Source organism: Macrosteles quadrilineatus, unplaced genomic scaffold (genome assembly GCF_028750875.1).
Source record: "Macrosteles quadrilineatus isolate MER2022 unplaced genomic scaffold, UCM_ALF_1.0 Scaffold_8__2_contigs__length_117827958, whole genome shotgun sequence".
Lineage (NCBI taxonomy): Eukaryota > Metazoa > Arthropoda > Insecta > Hemiptera > Cicadellidae > Macrosteles > Macrosteles quadrilineatus.
The window spans coordinates 73,119,581-73,128,709 of NW_026542601.1; the positions used below are offsets into that span (position 1 = coordinate 73,119,581).

The window sequence follows — 9,129 nt, forward strand, 5'->3', positions numbered from 1 at the left end:
AAAATAGGGCCCCTGTTGTGACGGGACAGACGACATAAAAAAAAGATGAATGTAAGAAGAACAAGAACAACATCAAACAATCATTGGCATTGGAATGAAAACAAAACAAACCATCATCACCATCACGAACAGTCGAACATCATGGATGTTCGTTCAAATTCTTGCGTTGCTTAGGTCGAATTTGAACTTAAGCATAGCCTCTACTAGGCATTTAGTTTTTGTTACTGTATAATTCATGCGTTGTCCGCCCAAATCCAAATTAACCAAGAATAAATCATTTTGAGGTTATGTTTCGCTATTGGATCCCAGGCTACCTTTGCCTATTGCTAGGCCTAAATTGAGGTAAACACGTATGTTTAAATTTGGGTTTTAGTTAAAATATTATTCTGAAAATTGTAGCCTATTATTGTAAGGAACTAGCTTATTAGTCATGCTGCCAAGTACAATGTGTAAATAAGGTCTAGTACCAATGCTTATTATTGTTAAGTAATTATTTTTGTTAGGTAAAGTACAATAGCACATTCATTGGGCTAGGCCTACTTACCTATTCCTATTATGTCTTGCCATGTTTTCTACATTTAGCCATCCTGCATAAGTTACCCTAAATAAATATAAACCTTAACTGACATGAGTTCAATAGTGTTGGCCACCATCTCATTTTCGCTAGAGGTTAGGTACTTAAATGTCTTCAATGAAGTTGGAGACTGTGTAGTATGTCTATCTATTAACTATTGTTTTAGTTTGCTATTGAAGGTGACAGGTTTTTTGATGGTTTTGAGTTGTGGTGGTAATAAATTGAAGAAGTAAGAGCCGGGAATAGTGAGGACTAGGCCTATTGTTGAATTTCTGCAATCGATGTTGTGGCAAGTCTATGCTATGTGTCTTGCGGAGGTTGTATGAATGTTGTTCTGATCTTAGGGTAGGTGTCGATTTTTTTGAAGTGTGATGGATTCCAACAGGTACAGGGATATGACTGTAAGGATTTTGTGATCTCTGAAAATCGGCTTGCAGTGTTCATGGGATGGCAGTTGAAAGATTGTCCTTATGGTCTTCTTCTGGATGGTGAGGATGCGTTTCATGTTCTTGTCTGCTGTGGATCCCCAGACAACAACTCCATAGTACGCAAATGTGAAGAAAAGAGGGAGTGGTAGGTTATTTATGCTGTAGGTTCAGTAGTGATGGCTCTAATTCTTCGAACAACGTGGTGTGCAGAAGATAACTTCCCACAGAGGTAGTCAACGTGGTCCTGCCATCTGAGATTTTGGTCAACATATATTCCGAGGAAATTTTGTTGAGCCCGATAGGGGTATGCTGAGGTCATGCCAATTGCCACCAGATTCGTTTTTGTTGTTTGGAGTAAAGTTTACAAGGACAGTCTTTGCTTTGTTAATATTAAGTTTCATAGAGTTGCATGTAGTGTTTGCTCTGTCAATTGTTGAGTTTACTAGGTTACTATTGTCAATAAGATGGTTGGTGGGTACTACTATGGTTGTGTCGTCTGCAAATAAATTACAATTTATGTTGCCTTTGAATGATTCTGGTAGGATGTTGATGTCAGGAAATACAGTGGACCGACTATCAAGCCCTGTGGAACGCCTCTGGTAGTCTTCCTCAAACTTGACTTAATACTTGATACGGTGTTTTGTTGCTGGTGCTGAATTTCTACAAACTGGAATCTGTCTGTTAGGTAGTCTACAATCCAACGCCGGGCTATGTCTGTAATGTTTAATTGCTGCAGTTTGCTCATAAAAATATTCCAGTCTAAGTTATCGAATGCTTTTTGCAGGTTTAGAAAAAATCCTGTTGCACTTTTTTACCTTCCCAAATGTCGTTTATGTCCTTGCATAGCTTAGGTATTGCTGTGTTTGTGCTAAACCCCTTCCTAAACCCATGCTGGCAAGGGGAAAGTAGGTTGTTGTCTTCCAAGTAGGCTATCAATTGATTATGGACTGTCCTTTCGAGCAGTTTAGAGATGGTGGGTAGGTTTGAGATAGGCCTATAATTATTGGGGTCTGACCTTTCGCCCTTTAGGTACTGGGTAAATTTTGGTAATTTTCATTTTACTCAACCTTTTATATAGGTTTTGCCAAAGTTCAAAAATTTAAGTGTTCATGGTACATTTTTTATTTATTTTGCTTCCGACTAGTTCATGGATCATAAACAGACTTTTCTTAGCACTGCACTAATTTTTGTAGGCTACACAAGTTATGAAGAAAATAAAATTTAATATGATGGATACCACAATGTGTCTTAGGCCCACAAAAAACATTAGGTGGACGTAACTTATATATCTATCTGCCGCCCTTAGTGATAATCACAAAATATGAACACTTTGCCAATAATCTTGAGTATTCTTGTGGGCGGCAGACGGATATATTCGTCAACCTTAGGCTATTCCTACCCTTTTTTGATTTTTTATCCATAAAAATGTAGGCTAACTATAATTCTGAAGTAGGTAAATCTGACCACTCAGTTCCGCTCCCATAACCTCATAGGTACCCATTCCCCACCAAGACTTCCACTACGTAACGACTGTTCTTCAGGTTCATCATATCCATCACATTCCATACTATCATTTTCATTGCCAAAAAATCCCCTCAGTAATAAGTTACTTTTACCAAGCATATCAAAACATCTTTAAATTTCAGATTGTTCGGATTGGTCACTTTAGCTCAATAACAAAAAATGAAGCCCAAAACACAAATGTAAACATCACTCACTAACAACCACGTGTGAAGTGCCAGTTTCACAATATTAACTCTATGGTGAAAAATAATAACTGAAGCAGCTGATAAAATTATTATTGCAAACCACGAAAACAAAATACATTTATAATGCAGTGTAATGTTTATTTTTGCATTATAAACAATGAATATCAATTTGTTTAATGGGCGATTATTGTCTTTAGCCCAGAAAAGAAATTTCTCGGGATGGATGTATCCGTTTTCAGCCTGCAAAGTAAACGAAGATTGACGGAGATATCCGTCCAAAGCCCTGGAAGGGTTAAATCAGCTCACTTGAGTTTTAAAGATTCTAGGCCTAATGCTAGTCAAAATATTATGGGATGAGTTTTAGACTTTTTGAGTTTTAGATTAGCCTGAATATTTATTGTTAGGTCATAGAGTTATTAAGGACCCAAAACTTTATGCCAGTGACATTTGGCCAGTGAGTTTTGGGGGACGTTGGTATAACCAGAAAACCCGTTATCCGGACTGGCCTTGGTCCCGAGGAGTCCGGATAAGAGGGAGTCTACTGTATGCAAGAGGAATACCCAACAACTGACTTTTCTGAAGTATCAATAATCTTTCTATGTATTTATGTATAATATTCTTTCAGATGTTGTGTAAATGACGCCATATAGATGATCTTCATAAAATCACAACCAAGTTAAGACTCCAAGAATCAACTTATACACTGCCCTAACTTAGAAAGGTACTGAACCGGAAATGTGAATTCTCAAAGAAACTGTTGAAATAACTTCATACAAAAAGAAGCAGTTATAGGTGAATCGGTTAAGGTAAACTGATAAATGAAATGTGTTACTATTAAAAAATTGTTTTGGAGAACCATAAGTATTTGCATAGTTAAATATTATCCTGATAATTGGAGATAATAATTTGTACAAATGCCAAATCATAAAGATCATGTATACATTTTGAAGTCTGTTGTTTGAGAATTACTCACACTCATGTATAGTCAAGGCAAAAGCCCTAACCAGTGTCTTACATGTCAGAAGTGTTTCACAAGACGGTCCGATTTGAAAAGACACATGTTGAGTCATTCAGGCGAACGCCCTTACGAGTGTCTTTCGTGCAATAAAGCGTTCACACGTCAGTCGTACTTAAAGACACACATGTTTAGTCACACCGGAGAAGGATCCCATCAATGTCCTGTATGTGATAAATGCTTTACACGCCGATCTGATATGAACCGGCATATGTTGAGTCATACTGGACAGCGACCTTATGAATGCCCAGCTTGTGAGAGAACATTCACTAGACAGTCGGACCTCAAGAGACACATGTTGAATCACTCTGGTGAACGGCCTTTTCAGTGTTCTGTGTGTACCAAGTCATTCACGAGACAGTCAGATTTACGGAGGCACACTTTAATACACACGGGAGAGCGGCCCTATCAGTGCATGTCGTGTGACAAGTCATTTACTCGTCGATCGGACCTACGAAGGCATGTTGAATCACACTGGAGGGTAGAGTTTGTCAACACGTAGCATGTATGATTTATAATAGAAGTTAACATGTAGGTTACCTAATATAAGTTCTGTTACAGTGATACTAATTTAATCTAAAATAGCTAACACATAAGATAGAAGAGAGTTTCCTCAAGTCAAATTGTTGGCTTCTTTACTGCCAATTTAACTATGTTGTAGCTTGGTTGTATTAATGTCTAGTCAAAAGATGTAAAATCTGAGGTAATTTCTTTGAAAACCTACATGCCTGACAAACAGTCAAGCGCAACAGTAACTAAGCACTATTGTTTTACAACAATTGTTGAGTCTTAAACTCAACCCTTAATCAATCTTCTTAATTGCCTACCACTCTAAAGAATCTCAACCCTCAACAGTAATTGAAACAATTGCCGAAGTCTAGAAGTTAATTACACTAACAAATATTTTTATGTACGGTACAGGTTTCTGCTTAACCAGAATAAAGGGAAGAAGTCTGTTTTGGATGCAGTTTTCCCAACATTCATTGGTTATTGAAGAGTTATTTTTGTAGGAAATATACCCCAAATTGTATCCCTCTCCCTGAGGTCAGATGTGAAATATAGTTCAGGTTGTTGAAACTACCAAAGTGTAATAATGCATGTAACCTTGGTGTAATATAAGCCACAAGTGTCCACTATTTATCATTTTGTTTGGTATCAAAACAGAACCTTCTCCCGCTTAAACTTGATCTGCTTCCACGCTATAAGTTCGGAAAACTCTTTTTTCAAACTCTGTGCACTCTCAACCGCTCTAGGTCAGCTCCCTCAGGTACCAACAACCCAGCATGCCCATCAGTAATGTTGACCTCAGTGACTTAGTCATGACACTCGCAGGTAGGAACAGATTGGTAAACATAGAGGCTCCAGTCTGGCCAATACTAGTCGTGATGAAGGTGTTGTGTAGTTGGCACCGCTGAGGCACAGCTTGTGGTACTGCAGTGTGGTGGCCATGGCTCTTAGGCCTACGGGATTTAGGATACACAGCCACACACGCGCCTGCATCCACCAACACAACTGGTTGATGTGTGACGTACTTACAGCTGCAAGTCAGGCTCATAGGGCAACCAGCCTACCATCTCCTGGGTGTCACAAGGCTTTAGCTCTTTTGGTCTGTCCACCTATGTATCCCTGTCCCTTTTCGTGACCTGATTAACTCTCTGTTCAGCCAGTTCAGAAACTGGTGTCCCTTCACCAGCTAATCTTCAGCCAGCTAACACCTGGCTAATCTTTTGGCAGCACTGTTCTCTACCTCTGCATTGCCTTTGTCTGTCCTGGTGTCCAGGAGCTCTGTCTGAGAGGTGGGAGGGATGTCACACTTTGAGTAGTCAAAACTGGCAATCTCTAGTCGACATTGTGAAGTGACACAACTAAAAATCCCTAACTTTTTTCATTGTCTCAAACAAAGCTGATGGTCTAGCTCAGCAGGCCAACACCGTGCAAACAATGCTATCACGGTGCAAATTTGTATGATCGCTTTCAAACTTCTACTACCCTTTACGTACATTTTCAATGTCCAAAGACTTTCTCAATTCTTATCTGTAGATTGATGATGAACTTTAATAGGGAGACCCCTTAAACCACAGAAATATGAAATATAATTTGTCTGGAGTGTTGATCTTGCCTCACATTGTTATTGGCTGTTGGCTGAGTGTTATAGAATAATCATTGCAAATGGGTGGGAGGCAGATAGAATAGTAGTGGATGGAATAACAAACAAAGTCGCTAGAGTCAGATTTGAACTCGATTGCTTGGCCTTGATGGTAGCTTGTTGGAGACTTTAATATGTGCACGATACTTGAATATGTATTAGATCATTATTGTTGCATCTTGATCTGTGAGAAAAAAATGACATTTTGATAGTTATGTGACCCTGAACCTCATGCTGTGATCCCTGGAGGTGTAAACATAAGCTGAATAGAAAATCAAGATTTAAACTTTTTAATCAGAGTAGCTTATTATTTTATTTATTGTTTATTGAGATGACATTGTTCAAAACTGTTATTGGTACCGGTAACCAAATGTGAAAATATTTAAAAATGTGAAAAATCAAAGACATCAGTTTTGGGGCTACTCTGTACCAACTTTTATCTGTCCATATTGTTAACCTCATAACACGCAAAGAAACGACTATACTGTATATAATATACCTATGTCCGGATGGAAATTTTATTTACCGATTTACGCCAGTGGCATTTTTTACGTTTTGAAAGGGAACTGTCCAAACCCTGGTCTTGTTACAATCTAACGTCGACCTTTTTGTTAGATAGCATCATTAATTCATAGCCCAATGACAAATGGCATCTGGGTCTGGAAACAATCTCACTGGGATTCGAACTAGCGACCTTCAGATTTGAAGGCAAGCTCTATAACCACTCGGCTACCATTAACGGCTGAACGTATTCAAGCCAAACCTACCAGGTTATTTCGACAAACAGTAAGCATGTTATTTAACAATTACATTTAAGTTTGATAATGACTGTACAATTTAAAACTAATAATATAAAATTGTTAACATTTTTAGCCTTATAAGTTGCTATGATGGTTACGAGATAATAATGTAAATGTAAACAAAGAATCATAGCACATGCTTATAAGAAAAAATACAGTACAAAGGAAAAAAAAACATTTGGTTGTAAACTATTGTTTAAAGAATATCAAGAAAGTATTAAAGGGCATTAGGAAAACACCACTGATTAAATAGGTAGGTACAGTATTTTACTGATTTTCTTGATTTAATCGAAAATTGGAACTAGAACAAAAATGTAAATCAACTATTTTAATTTGTATAAGCAAACTCTCAAGCCAATATTTATCCAAAGTTACCACAAGGCTATTAGAAAACATTGTTTACCTTTACCATTGCCTGAAAATAGTTACTGGTTTTCATGCTGGTTTGATTTATGCTGGAAATGTGTGCTTATGTCAAATAAATGTTTTTATTAGCATTGCAAAAATATATATAGATTTATAGGCTAAATGGGAACCATAACAAGCGTTTTGAATCGCGGTTTTAACTAGACAGCAATTAATTGTGGAATCAAAATACTGTACAGGGCTATTCAACAATATGAACCCAGTTCTGGGACTTTCTTTCTGAAAAAGTATAAACTAGAAAAAAATAAGTTTTACCATTGTTTTACACTATTGGAAAGAAAAATGTTTCAAATTGTAATTACACTGATTACAATTGCCTAATGTGCCCCCCCCCCCCCCCCTGTGCTGCATGGCAAACATCTAATGCCCCCAGTACACTCTCGCCGAGGCAAGGCGAGCGTTGGCGAGTGCGAGAGTGTACACGGTTCGCTCGTCTTCTCTCGCCTTGACTCGGGTCGCCTCGCCTCGCCTTGCCTCGTGCTCGCCGGCGCTCCATCTGGAGTCGGTTTTTTGACACGAGTCAAAGGACCCGAGACTGCACGAGTGGCGAGCGCTACTTCCACATCGAAGTTTGTTCCATTTCGACTGCGAGAAAATGCGAGAGTGTACACGGTTACCTCGCATAAGCTCTCGCCCGAATTACTCGAGGAGTGCAAGCGTCTCGGCGAGAGTGTACTGGGGGCATATGAAGTTCATTGCACCACGGTTTTTGGCTTCAAATTTTTACATTACATGGAAAGTATTTTGTATGTAGTCAATGGTACTAAACCATAGTATCTAGGCGTTTTTCATTTTATTGAACATTTTATGTGGTGATTTTTTTGTAAAAACCCATAACAATCCGGAAGAAATTGAATATTTTTTAAAAATGCCTGAAGTATTTTGATTAAAACTTAGTATGTTATAGTCCTTTCAACTCTAAACAAAACCGTGCAACCCGCATTGCTGAAAAAATTGTGGTTCAAAAGTTATATTGCAACTTTTGTGATTTTACCACTAAAATACCATATTTTCTCTTACCACTTGCCCATGATAAGGGTTGTTAACTAGCTAATGGGAGAAATGTGTCAGATTGCTGATACTATTACAGTACTCTTATATTGGTTTTAGTTAGTTGTTCTATTGATTTTAGTATAATACTAATTTGTAAACTTTATTTTAGTAATTCAAATTGGAATGTCAATTTTATTAGATGCGACATTAATTTTCCTCCAAAATATGAGGGAAAGGGGCAGGGATGGCACTTGGAAGAATTTTGAAATGTGTGTAAAAAGTCTTTGTGAATACATTATATAAAGTATGAATGTATATATATTTCAAGGGCAAAACACTTTCAAGGAATCTAAGCATTTGGAAATATTAACTGCAACCTGTTATTGACTGTACTACTATATATTCTATTTATTTGTATTGTATAAAATTTAAAAATGTTATTTGCTTTAACTTGTCATAGACAAACACAAAACTGCATTTAGTATTAAAATTTGTTGTATTATAACCTTTTCAATTCTGGAATCAAAGAAATGCTTTAAAATAAATGTGTCCTTTTACCATAATTAGCTCTCTTTAAATACATTTGACCTGTTTGTGTGGATTGTTGGAATTTCCAATTTAAATTTATTACCTTTTACATATACGTACCATTTATGTACATACCTACTTTGTATTTGTAAATATATCTTTTAAGTATTATAAAAGGAGTTTAATTTACTGTGTTATTTAAGATAGTCTTTGTACTCCCAATAAATATATTGTTACTCAAAGTCAAACTCTAAAAATATTACTACATACTCCTCTGAGAAGAGTTGAGGTGCTTACATGTGAAATTAAATTGGCAGAGTAGTTAAATAGTTTTACCCACGATTACTAGAAAAACATCAACAAATGACGTTTTTGGCCCGAAAATAAACATGATTTAACATCGGTTAAATGGAACTGCTAAAACATATGTTCAATGCTATTAGTATAGGATTCGGGCCAACAACGTCATTTTGTTTATGTTTATGATCCATACCGGGTTTTACCTAACCC

General features: G+C 37.1%; 1 long non-coding RNA gene across 1 annotated transcript; it reads left to right on the forward strand.

Moving 5' to 3' along the window:
• The first annotated feature begins 121 nt into the window (after positions 1-121).
• On the forward strand, positions 122-4,787 carry LOC129001402 (uncharacterized). The gene is made up of 3 exons (XR_008491451.1): positions 122-342; positions 3,337-3,517; positions 4,648-4,787. It is a non-coding gene; the product is annotated as an uncharacterized LOC129001402 (long non-coding RNA).
• The last annotated feature ends 4,342 nt before the right edge of the window (positions 4,788-9,129 follow it).